This window comes from Gymnoscopelus microlampas (genome assembly GCF_963454915.1).
Source record: "Gymnoscopelus microlampas genome assembly, chromosome: 11".
Taxonomy (NCBI): Eukaryota; Metazoa; Chordata; class Actinopteri; order Myctophiformes; family Myctophidae; genus Gymnoscopelus; species Gymnoscopelus microlampas.
Genome location: NC_139948.1, coordinates 36471351 through 36484186, shown reverse-complemented (window position 1 = coordinate 36484186; position 12836 = coordinate 36471351). Strand labels below are relative to the sequence as shown.

At 40.6% G+C, this 12836-nt stretch overlaps 1 protein-coding gene across 1 annotated transcript in view; it reads right to left on the bottom strand.

The window, feature by feature from the left end:
* Positions 1 to 12836, bottom strand: part of soul5 (heme-binding protein soul5) — a 177205-nt gene that overhangs the window by 122063 nt on the left and 42306 nt on the right. The window lies entirely within an intron of this gene.

Genomic DNA, 12836 nt, shown 5'->3' with positions numbered 1-12836 from the left:
ACATGAAACACCATAAAACCACCAGCGGGGGCCTTAATGAAGTTCTATCAACCTCATAGACACATGAAAAACAGAAAAAGTGCAAAAACATGGCACTAGCTCTTTAATTGAAAACACTCGTCCTTGGTTCTGGTGACAGATATTGTCCTTCTAATGCGTGCGGGGGCTGTGTTGTTTTGTTCTTTTTTAATAATGTTTTTGGAAAATGCAAAAATATATAAATAAAATATAATAAATGAAAAAAAGCAAGATATCAGTCACCATAACCAAGGACGGGTGTTTTCGATGAATCAATCATGGTTAAAATACTGAATCAAGCAAGTTAAAAGCTGTCTGGGGTCCAAACAGTTTTTGAGTTCCTGACTCTGGGGTCCTCACAAAAGCCTGAGTAGACGTTAAAATGACCCCCCCAACATGTTTGAAAGTGAAATATCCCTTTAACTGTGCATGATTCATTCTGTGTAGTTAAACTCGCACTCAAGGCGATCTTATGACCAGTGCTCATAGCACTAAATGCACTTTAAATATACATTTTTATATTATTTATATTAGGCTATTAGTTCATTTTAAACTGGAGGCTTCAGTTTTGCAATAATTTTGTATTGACTTTGCCATGAACAAAGACTCCACTCCACGCCTACTTTTAGATGCTGTAAACTTTGTAAAGTGTCATGGTGCCCCAGATAAGATCTCACACCAGATTGGTGTCCCTAGCTGGGTCTGATGAACAGGTCATAGTGCAGGAGACAGAACCATACCAAGGGCCTGCTATCTATACTGGTAGTCAATATTGAATTCCTTATTCTTGGCATTTAGCCTGTTGTATACAGATGTCATGCTTCTCAATTGTGTAATATACTTAATTCAAGGCTGCACAAGTCATTGAAAATGATTGAAATCTGGATTATGTCATTGTTAAACTTGGCTATTTGGCAGCTTTTGTACCTAGCCAGAACTGTGTACAATCCATCTCCTCATCCATCAGGTTAACACAGGAACAGTAAAATTATACTTCATCACAATAATTATGATATAGTTATAGGCCAAAACATGAAATGGGCTGTTGTAGTGACAGCATGTGGCCGATGTGAAACATTTGGGGCGGAGGTTCTTCCTTGGCCTACTGTGAGTGCAAGTCATGCAAGTTGGTATGACTTATCTAAAGAATATGGGATGGAGGTTCTTTCTTAGCCTACTGGGAGTGTGTGTTCAAAGTTTCTCGCCGATTGGTCCAGTGGTGCTTGTGGCATTTCATGCAAAAGAGGGCCCTACCGCAAACTTTGAAAGCCTATCGTAGTCAATCAGTATGGAATCAGAAAAATCGGACAGATACATCTTGATCACATGACTACAGAGATTTGGTGTCCCAATTTGGGTGAGGTTTGGACAAAATCGGTAGGAGTAGTAACAAAAAGGGTGTTTAGCTAAAATTGGCCTCATGGTGGCGCTATAACGGGCCGATGTGAAAAATGTGAAGCAGAGTTCTGCTCTGGGCTCCAGGGAGTGTGCGACTACAGTGCGTGCAATTTTCACGCCGATCGATCCAATGGTGCCGGAGATTAGCTGTTCACAGACACACACACACAGGTGCACGGACGGACGGACCGATGGACAGGGGCGAAAACATAGTCTCTGGCTTGGTGGAGAATGACCCGCCCCCCCACACACACACACACACACACACACACACACACACACACACACACACACACACACACACACACACACACACACACACACACACACACACCCAACAACAACAAAAGCACACAGAGAGAAGCATACATACATATGCACCTATGCACACACGCAAATACTTTTATATCTCAACTCTACCCCAGTTCCATAGACTGTGTGTGTCTCTTCCTAGGATGAACTGAGGGTTATTTATGGACGTCATTTCTGACTCTGAAAGGAGAGATTCTCCCTCAGGGCAGCATATTTCACTTATGAGTGGAATTCTGGTCACTGCCACAAAGGGTCAGCCACTAACCATCAAGCTTGATGGACACAAGTTTAGCCTTGTTGTGAAAAATTCTACCACAAGCTTGTGAAAGGCACAAGACAGATATGGGAGAAATAAAGAACAGATAAGAATAAATTAAATAACCTTCTGTCCCTCAGTTTACTTTATTTTGATTGTTATCATTGCTTTGTGATACGATATCTGTTCTGGTGACAAAATAGAAGTAGATTATGTCAGCCAAAAAAAAAAGCTGTTTCTCATCACTGATATCTCACAGTACATAATTTAGAGCTCCTCTGAATAATGGAGAGAGAGATAAGATAACAGATTAAAAGTTTGCAGAGTATATTGCAAAAAAACTCAATCCAAACAGGCAGTGTGTATTTTACATTTTTTGACATTAAGTTTTGGAATTGTAGAGTTTATTTCTTTAGTGTGTTTTACATAAACCCCGTTCACACTTCATATATTTGCAGGCAATGTGGTGGCATATTCGATTTTTGTGTGATGTGTGAACATGTGCCGAATCGTAAATGGCGCCAATCTTGTGTCTGCAAAACGCCTGCATTCTACCTATAAACATTCCCAGTAATAGTTTATAGTGGGTCACTAAGCGTGTCCTGAGTGGTGGTCTGGGCAGATGTCATGGTGCTAAAGGGGCCAGAATAAGGGCAGGGGTGTTCCTTATGTTCCTCCCCTCATGTGCCTCAGGTGAAAGTGGACAGGTGTGTATAGACGAATACAACATGAGGGGGAAGGGGGGGACAGGCGGTGCCGGGCGGCCAGTGGTGTCTAGCAGCCTCCCAGCTATTTGCTGTGGAATCTGAGAAGACTGGAGCACAATGACACAAAAGGAGCAAGCAAGAGTGGTGATAAATCAAGTCCACACATGTTTTCCCACGCCACATGCTTTTCTATTTTCAGAGACTTGTATGATTTGATTTCCTCCCCCCTCTCTTCATGCACTATCTCAACTGTATGTTCACAGTTATCCATGAACACCCCCCGTCCACCCGTCTGTTTGTCCGTCCTCCGTCCGTCCGTCCGTCCGTCCGTCTGTCCGTCCATCCATCCATCCATCCATCCATCCATCCATCCATCCATCCATCCATCTATCTATCTATCTATCTGTCTGTCTGTCTGTCTGTCTGTCTGTCTGTCTGTCTGTCTGTCTATCTATCTATCTATCTATCTATCTATCTATCTATCTGTCTATCTGTCTATCTGTCTGGCTGTCTATCTGTCTGTCTGTCTGTCTATCTATCTACACCCACCCATCCATCCTGTCACCTATCATGGAGACTCTATCTTTCTGGCCAGAGGATACAGCATCTGTTGTTGTCCACTCACTGCCCCCGACCGCCCCTGCATGCCACTGACAAATACAGGCTAATTGACAAATGTCTATGTACGGAGTGTAAATCAACAAATGCTTGTGGAGCAAGCTTTACTTTAGCACTTGTTTCCATTTGATTTAAAAACATTCTGTTATAAGTTTATATGGGTTGTCATTCTGTCTCACTTTGACAAATAACAGCCATTAATGGACTGTTCTGTTGATTTGTTTTTAAATGATTAAATACCTGTAAAAGCATTATAATGACTTACGCATAAACATTTTATTAATTGATATGGTAAGTTATGCAATAGCATTAAATAGCATTGGATTGATGTGACTGGTTGTTCTGTGTGTGTGATCATTGTTACTTGTATCAAGTCTCATTGAACACAATAGATAGTAAAGTGTTAATTTAACTCCAAGAGACACTAAGGATTTTAGTGTACAGGCAGACTGTGGCCAGGGCTGCTCGAGGGCTGGGCTCTGGCTGTGTGAAAAAAGCTCCAGAGGACTGGAATGTTTGCTGCAGGTCAGCAGTGGTGTGTTCGACTCTTTTGTGTGCAGTCTGCTGAGGAGGTGTGGAATGCAAACTTCATGAGAATAGAAGGCGGAAGGGAAAGAAAGGGAAATAGAGGCTGGGGTATTGGGGAGAGAAAAGCCTTGAAAAGCAAGAGGCCGTACCCAAAGAATGGGAGAGAAGGGAACTGGTGAAGAGAAGAGAGTTACAAGGGTGCAGAAGCAGTGGGAGAGCATGGTTTATTCAGAGAGTGTTCTGAAACCCGCTGGCCCATGAGACTCCACAAATGGAAGCGAGTTTAAACCAGCTATGGCTGGGTGTAATAGACTACACAGACCATTCCAATGCACTCCACCATGAGTGGGGTGAGAAACATCTAAATGTCACTGGAGACTGTGACAAGACCACAAGGGACTACTTGGAAACATTATTCTCCAGTTACAGCCCATTATACCGCCCCAGACAGGGGCTGACCTACTGGAGGATGCTACCCTGGGGTCAAGAAGACCAATGATGTGGTTGAATTCATGACATTAAGAGTCAAGTCAAGTCAATGTTATCTATATACAGTAGCGCGCGCACACACACACACACACACACACACACACACACACACACACACACACACACACACACACACACACACACACACACACACACACACACACACACACACACACACACACACGATTACACCTTTTAACTTGATTTAGAAAGCAAGAAACACGAAGGTTGGTTGGTCACGAAGGGTGAAGTTGGTCAAAAGTAGAAGCAGAATTGGATAAAGAACTAGATTAGCAGAAATAATTACATCACACTTTAAATTGCTAAACCCATTTGGAACTAAAATGCCAAACGAGGGGCGTGACTTAGAGAAAGTGGGTGGAAATTTCCCCTCTAGACTCTGCTCGAATATGGCAGTGGAGACCATTGAGGGGAGTTACCAGACTGGTGATAATTATAATAATTAGAGATGAGGGGAGACTAAGCTAATTAACATCTAAGGACCATGCCTGTTAAATAAACTGCTCAAAGCAAATAAACTAAATAAACTTACCCCCAAACTGCACTTTAAGCTTTCTCCTGCTCTGTTCCCCTCCCTCAATGTTAGAGGACAGTTGAAAATGCCAGCATTGTGTTCATTGTGCAATTAAGTCCAGCGCTTGTGTTTGAAGGGGCACTGAAGGTAAAGCCAATTTCAAAATTTGATCCAAAAGGTATACTACATTTAAAGCATTAAGACTAAAGCCTCTTACAATACAAGTGTGGCTCTGGTTCTCTATTAAATTCATATAACAATGCATGCAAGAATAACAGTGTGATTCAGCCAAAAGATTTACAACAAGGTGCCACAGTTGCTGTGAAGACACGCTCTCCTGGGAAGCCATCTGTGTACTAGAGAGCAAATGTACTATAGCTGTTGATATACAGTAGTATTGTACTACTGTTACAGTACATACATTAATTTGTGCTTTCTTCCCTTTTCACTGCTCCATTTGATACATTTGCCTAAAAATGCAGACCTGTTTTGTTTTCTTCTATTTTTACCCACGTGTGTGTGTGTGTGTGTGTGTGTGTGTGTGTGTGTGTGTGTGTGTGTGTGTGTGTGTGTATGTGTGTGTGTGTGTGTGTGTGTGTGTGTGTGTGACTGTGTGTCCTGTGTGTGATGTGTGATGTGTGAAAGGCTGAGTTTATGAGAAAAGAGAGAGACACAGTGAAAGAGAAACAGAGAGACATGCAAAGAGGTAGAAGGAGGTGGTGGTGATGATGAAATACCAATAAGCTGCTGATTATGTAATGTGCTCATTCTGCCCTGTGGTACTTCAGGTAGACTCCGGATACCTCTGACAGAGTGGATTTATAGCATCAGCTGTAGCAAGAGGGCATTGTAGGACTCGTATGTAAAAATTCAGCGGCAGCCTGTGATATATAGAGCTCATTTCGTCAGCAGGCAATGAGGGGAATAATAATATTTCTGGTGTGTGTACACACACACCTGTTTGTGCGTGTATGTGTGTGTGCGTGCGTGCGAGCAGGCGCGCGCATGTGTGTGTGTGTGTGTGTGTGTGTGTGTGTGTCAGTGAGCATGCATTTGTGTCATTGTGTATGTGTAAGTTTGTGTGTGCCTCGGTGCAGGGAGGGAGGGTCATTTGGAGGAGCTGTCATGGGCCAGACGTTTACCAGCCTCTGACAGTTTAACCTAGATTTGCCCTCACAAGCAAAAGTATGTTTTTGTTTAGTGACTCTATTTTCTCCCTTTATAGTTTCATACTCAATCAGCTGCGAATGCCATTTTATTGAAATGTTTTGCAGTCACTGACAAAAGGCACGTTTACGCAATAGTGTTTTTTAACCAATCAATAACATCAGTGTATATAACCACAAAGTGTTCCTTTCGTGTGTCATCGATTGGAGACACATGTTAGCCACTTGTTCAGTCTCTCCAATGGAAACAAAAACTCTGAGAGTGTAAAAGCTGACCTACACTGTAAAAGTCTGAGTGTTTAATTCTGAGAATAAAATGTACCCTTACCTGTCCATTTTTTAAATCTCTGAGTTAAGTTAACGCTCAGGATCTTTAGTGTACTGTAGCTACTGTACTGTATCTCCATCCATAATGAAGTTTATATGATAATGAACTATGCTAATAGCTCAACTGATGCATTCCACCACTCTGAGAATGACTTTATACACAAGCACCCCAATCATGACATAACCTTCTTTATCATATGCATGGTCATGAAAACCATTAGCCACACAACAACCTAAATTATCTCAACATGGAAACAGATCATAACAGTGTTCTTGAGAGGAGTAACATTTCTCCAAGTTATCGCAAATGACAAATTGCATCATGGACTTATGAAGCATGCGCAGTGGGAAAAGTGTTTTGACTATCTTATGATGATTGCATGAAAGAAAGAAAGAAGACTGCTTTGATGAGTTTCCCTTTTAAACACACATAAATCATATTTCTTGGCAAGCTCAAAGAGTCAGTCGCCTGTTTCCTGTGAGACTTCAGATGCATATTTCTCCCCACACTCTGCCTGTTGTCCTGTTCTGGCATGTTCCTCAACCAAAGGAGCGAATCGGAGGCAGGCTCCGTTTAAAGCCCCTCTCAGGGTCCTTAATCCTAAACACTCACAAGCTCCTCTCACGTATCAATATCACAGATAATGTTTTGCTGCATCACATTGGGCAGACAGTAATGTGTTGACAGATTACATCTGTAAACCTTCCACCCTCTCAGTGATTAAACGATAAGACATCTCCATCATAAGGTAAAACGCCCAGAGAGTTAGATTTAAAACGTTACAATTGTCAAAAGAAGAAGGAGGAATGGCAGTACCCAATTTCAAAGATTATTTTTATGCAGCCCAAATTAAACCCTTAACTAATATATGAAACCTAATGTTTCAAGCCAGATGGAAAAAATATTGAACTCTCTGTTATGAAGGATCCCCCAATTCATGGGATGTTGAGTCATGGAAGTCTAGGAAGAGCTTTTGAAAATGTAACAAATCGATGGATTAAAACTCAATTAAAGATTTGGAAGATGGTAAAAGATTAATATAAACTCGATGATAAGATACAAATAATTCAGTGGCGTGCTAATGATCCGGATTTGAAACCAAACACAATAGACTGTAGTTTCAAATCCTGGATTTCAAAAATGATTACAACATTCTATTTACTTAGAAAAAAGGGACAGTTTAAGAGTTTTGAAAATCTGAGGAAAGAATTTCACTTACAGATTCGCAATCACTTTGAACGTTATATCCGAAACAGACTTTGATGACCCAGTATTGAGAATATTTATTGATGCATACCAGAACAACTTAGATAAGGGTGTTATTTCTAGATATTATGGCAGCTTCATGACAAAATAACAACATAATACAGAATACATTAAAGAAAAGAGGGAGAGGGAGGGTGACTTCAATATATCAAACGAATAATTGTTTGAGATATGTAAATTCCAATGGAAATGTACAAATTCACATTAGTTTGGGTGGAAGTGTCTTGTTCGCTTCTTTATTACGCATAAACAGAAGGTGGGGAGGTGACATTTTGGAGACAGAGTGGCTCTCGGCGGGAGGCTAACCATTGGCATATATTTTGGGTCCAGTGATTAGGACCTTCTGGGTAGAGTTTCATAGATCAATAAATAACATATTTTTAATATTGTTTTTGGAACATGTACATTTCCAGACAGGAAGATCTGATCTGATGAATACTTATTTGGTGTTCTGATATCTGCCTGTAGAAAAGTCTTTACAAGACACCGGTTACTTCCCGAGGCCCCCACCATAAAAGAATGGATAGATATAGTAAATTATATCTATGTTATGGAGCAGATTACTTTCTCTCTCTGGCTGCAGAAAGAGAAGTTGATCAAGTTTTGGTCGAATTGGGTTAAATATGTAATGCCTTGGAGATGATTTCGTAGAGGCAAGGATTTAGAGACAAAAATGACTGTCTTGCTCATGTAACCTATTTTAATTAATGCACATACATTTATGTACTCTCTCATGTCTTTGTATGCATATATATATATATATATTGTATTTTACCTTTTATGTACACACTTTTTATCTCTCCCAATGTATATATTTTATGTTGAAGAATGTATCAAAACTCAACTGAAGAGATGTTATTTGAAAAACTGATGTAACATGATATTGGATGATTTTAAATAAATAAATAAAAAGACATCTCCATCATCAAGCACCAACCCACAGTCTGTTACAAAGAGAGAGATGATTTTTTCCATATCCGCTTTATGCTGCTACATGAACATGTCTGAGAGGAACATCTAGTTCTGATGCTAAAAATTACCATAAAAGAAATTCAATATATTAATAAATTAACATGATTTATGCGAATGACAGCAAGAGAGACATACTAAAAGAACAAAAGGGAGTGGAAGAGGGGACAGATTTGAGAGAGAGTATCATTCATATAAGAGAGAGAGAGAGAGAGAGAGAGAGAGAGAGAGAGAGAGAGAGAGAGAGAGAGAGAGAGAGAGAGAGAGAGAGAGAGAGAGAGAGACCACAGCATTACACAATTGTGTAATGTCTAGCAAAGTTTGAGAAATATCCATCCCTTATAGACTTAACTTAATCTGCACATTTTCGTTCTTCCCACACTAATCCAGTGAATAAATGTCAAAACACAGCTGGAATAGTGTTTCGGTACCCTTCATGTTTTGTAAATGTTACCAGAGAATCTACCACATAGAATCTGTCTGTCTGTTTTTGTGATTCATTACCGCCACCACACAGAAACATGAAATATCTGGCGTCATCATTCTCCCCCTTCTGATCACTGTGTGTTTTCAGTTGCATTTATGTGGTATTAATTTCAATTTAAGAAATGAAAATTAATGTATCTTATTTTCATAATTTCCCAGAATGCTTTCTGAATCCCTCGTTGGCTAATTCAAATTGACAAATTGACGGCATAAGACAAATGCATTGAATTTGTTTTTAATTGGAATGTTCCCTTTGAGTACAATAATGTAAACGTATGTGCTTATGTCTTTGGCTTGATCGATGGCTCTGTGTGTGTTGTAACCTAAGACAGGGTGCAGTTCAAGTCAGTTCTATTTCATTATTTCTGACCGCCAGAATATCCAATCCATCCAGGTGCTAAGCACCGTCTCTGGCGGTCTGAAAGAATGCTTTAGATTAGATCCATAGTTACACCTGCAACCCTAGCTTTGAAAAGAGTAAAGAAATCTATGAGATAATCTTGATTTGATAAAATCTCTGCATATGGCTCCACACAGTAAAATCCTCAGTGATAATGTATATGTACATATGCAGTGTATACATATGCAATGTACTTGAGTGTTTCTCAAACATTTCAAGTCAAGGACCCCCACATTTGAACGGAAAATGTATAATCCTATCCTGTGCTTCACAATAAAAATATTTGAAACAAGGACCCCCAAATTGATGTATTTGGCTGCGGACCCCCATCTGAAACGTTTTTTTTTTGTCAGGGATCCCCAGAAGAGAAGATATGTGTTTAAAAATGCAAAATTATTCAAAAACTTTTTTTTCCAAAACAGCCAACATAGAAAGTATGGATAAAGTGGTTAAAATGATTGCGATGCTTTATTAAGACATTTTGCTTCCCCCCCCCCAAAGGACCGCTGGGGGTCCCCAGACCCCACTTTGAGAACCAATGGTGTACTTAACCAAATGGACCCTTACACGTCTAGTGTCCCTTTAGATTTTAGAGTTACATTAACACTCGTGATTCTACAGACATGATTGTTTTGTGGAAGGGGAGAAATCTTCACTATGTACGGGTCCAGGGATAAAGACATACTGTAGTACTGTAGGTGTATACATAGCACATACTCTGCAAGTATTTCTCACCCAGGGCTCAGACTACCCACTGGAGTCTTAGTAACTATCTGCTAAAAGCTGCTAGGAATGTGGCCCTGACTAAGGGGAGTTATAAGCCGGTACTGGGAAGGGAGAGGGTGGGAGGTCAGGGGTCTCTTGTTTACCCTAGAGGATCAACCTTAATCTGTCCAGTTATCTGGGTGTTTTTATAGAAGTGTTTTCCAATATCTCACTCCCATAACCCTCCGTGTCATGCATGTGTGTCCGTTGTTTATGTTTACTATCTTTGGGTTTCTATGCCCGAATCCAGCACGCACATCTTCTCCAGTGTCCTTGAATTAAAATCTTGATCTGTTCCACATGATGCAATGCACAACATGCTGAGGGTTGTCTGGCAGAAGGGTGTATAATTTCAATAATCTCGTCACAGTAAAATCCTGAGCGTTCATTTAAATTCCGCAAGATAAACTTGATTTGAGGATTGAGAGAAATATTCACTATCAAGGTCTGTACTGTAAAATCCTCAGTGTTGAATTAACCAGTTAACTCCCAGAGTATACAAATGTAACCAAATGGTCCCGTGGCTACATTTGTACACTCGTGGAGTTAAATTAACACTCAGGCAGTGTAGTTTTAAACCGGGTCCTAGTGAGAGACGATGAGAGGGCAGAATTAGTTAATAAAAGAGGTGATTTTGAGTTGTCAAGGGATGTTTCTCACTTTCTTGTCGGAGCACTTCTCCTCTAACAGATAGGGTTCGACTCATCCTCTCCAAGTGTACTCAGGGATTTCGCTTCCCCCTGACCTCTTCACGGAGGCCTGTCATGGCCTGGACTCTAGCACTGTTATCTTTGCTAATTTTCCAATTAGAAAAGCTCTTTGTCAAAGGCTCATTTCTGAGCATGTCTCAACCGAATACCACAATCATTCTGGAACGGGTCTCTGGGCTTTTGGCACGACTATACTTCCTCATTCATAAGCGTGTGTTGAGGGTGTTTCCCCCAAGTAATGAGAGATGGGTTAACCGTCACCCCCTAATTCAGCTTATTTCTATCAGCAGTTTTTCCCGCACCAAAGTTGAAATTAAACCTATGCCCCAACAACAGAACAGTGTCCCCATTGTTTGCACACTGAGCTACAAATACAAAGTATAAAGGTATAATATTAATTTATACTTTGTATTACAGTATATGTACACGTGCATACAGTAAAACCATGTGGAAACATGGGGGGAGAAAGAGCAGACTTTTGTCTGCTTGTGATATTTATTCTGACCCTGCTAGTCCAGCTGACCATAACGAGAACTTTACAAGGTGGGAGGACCACCACTATTAATCAAACATTAGTGGACTCTATAGTTAGAGGGCTGTGTGATGACAAATCTTCTGGTTTTAACCCTTGGTACTTGTGGATATGTATAATGTGAGCAGGCCTGAACTACTAACCCAGTCCTGGACTGTCAGCAGCAGCCATTGACCTCTAACCTGGGGTTATGTAGCCAGCAGGCTTGTGATATCTGTCTGCTGGCTGCTGATATACAGGTGATGTTGGTGAAGATAACCTGGTCGGTCAACATTCAACCAGGGATGAGGGATCATACTCCTTGAACTGGCCAGGGGTGCTGTAGTTAGGCTACTTATTTATTGCTGTGAAGTTCAATGCTTGGACACATCCATGCAAAACCCCTGATCTGGGGTAAACAAAACATACTTTTTTTTTTAAAATGCTAAGATATGTGCAGTTAGTTTTATTTTCATCACCCCACCAACATCATCTTCGTTGTCACTTTCACCAGTTATAAATTGGACATTTAAATCCTATCTACACTTTACGACCGGCTTTGTATACAGCCAAATAGCCTCATAATTGCCTTCTTTGCCTTCTCTTTTCTTTCACAGATGTATTTTATCGATTTTTTTTTTACATTTGCATTGCAGATCTATGATAGTCTTGGGCTGCACTCTCAAGAATGCCCTGGATATTCACCAGTAAAGTCCGTATTTCTCCGAACATGCACAAATGCAAAATATGAGGTAATTACCCGGTAGCCCCAAATGTTAACTCAGCATTCGAAGTCTTTGTGCACTGTATTAATCCATATTTTTCAATAGATATGCGTTTTAATCCCGTCTGTGCCTGAACGCCATTTCCCCTCTCGTTTACTTCCTCTTTACATCGAGTGTAACACCGGCTTTCACCACATGCGCCCGTCACTACCGCCCATTGAGGAATACAGGGAGGGACCTTCCGACAGAATCCGACACATTGATTGATTGATTGATTGATGTACTTTATTTAGTAAGACATGAGAACAACAGTACATGGAAGTACAAATTCACAATACAAGGTCTACTAAACTGGAAGACTCATCAAAGCACTGAGCTTGTTTCAAATGAGTTCCCCATGCACACAGACGGGATTAAAACACATATCTATTGAAAAATACGGACTAATACAGTGCACACGGGTTTCTAATGTCGAGTTAATATCAGGGACTACAGGGTCAGCACGTTATATGATTTTTGTTGTACATGTAACGGAGAAGTACGGCCTTTCCGCGCGGATGTTCAGTGACAATTGGGGGGTGAAGCCCAAGACTATCATAGATACGAAAGTAAAAGTCAGTCAGACTCGATAAAATACATCTCTCTTGAT